The sequence below is a fragment of the Carlito syrichta genome, unplaced genomic scaffold, assembly GCF_000164805.1.
Source record: "Carlito syrichta isolate Samal-C Ts95f unplaced genomic scaffold, Tarsius_syrichta-2.0.1 Scaffold301868, whole genome shotgun sequence".
NCBI lineage: Eukaryota > Metazoa > Chordata > Mammalia > Primates > Tarsiidae > Carlito > Carlito syrichta.
Window position 1 is genome coordinate 907050 of NW_007245964.1, and position 298 is coordinate 907347.

Sequence of the window (298 nt, forward strand, 5' to 3'; positions counted from 1 at the left end):
GAGCCCGACTAAAAGTCTTTTCAATAAAGAAAAATATATATATATTATGTTATGTCTCTCTACTTTAAAAATTAAGACTAGAAAACAAGCTGGGCTCGGTGGCTCAGCCTGTAATCCCAGCGCTTTGGGAGGCCAAGGTAAGTGGATTGCCTGAGCCTGCGGGTTCAAGACCCGCCCAGGTAACGTGACAAGACCTCATCTCTATAATAAATCAAAAATTAGCTGGGCGTGGTAGCACGTGCCTGTAGTTCTGGCTCCTTGGAAGGCTGAGGCAGAAGGATCACCGGAGCCCAGCAGG

General features: G+C 47.0%; 1 protein-coding gene across 7 annotated transcripts in view; it reads right to left on the reverse strand.

Moving 5' to 3' along the window:
- ELP2 (elongator acetyltransferase complex subunit 2) overlaps window positions 1-298 on the reverse strand; it is a 46968-nt gene that overhangs the window by 13607 nt on the left and 33063 nt on the right. The window lies entirely within an intron of this gene.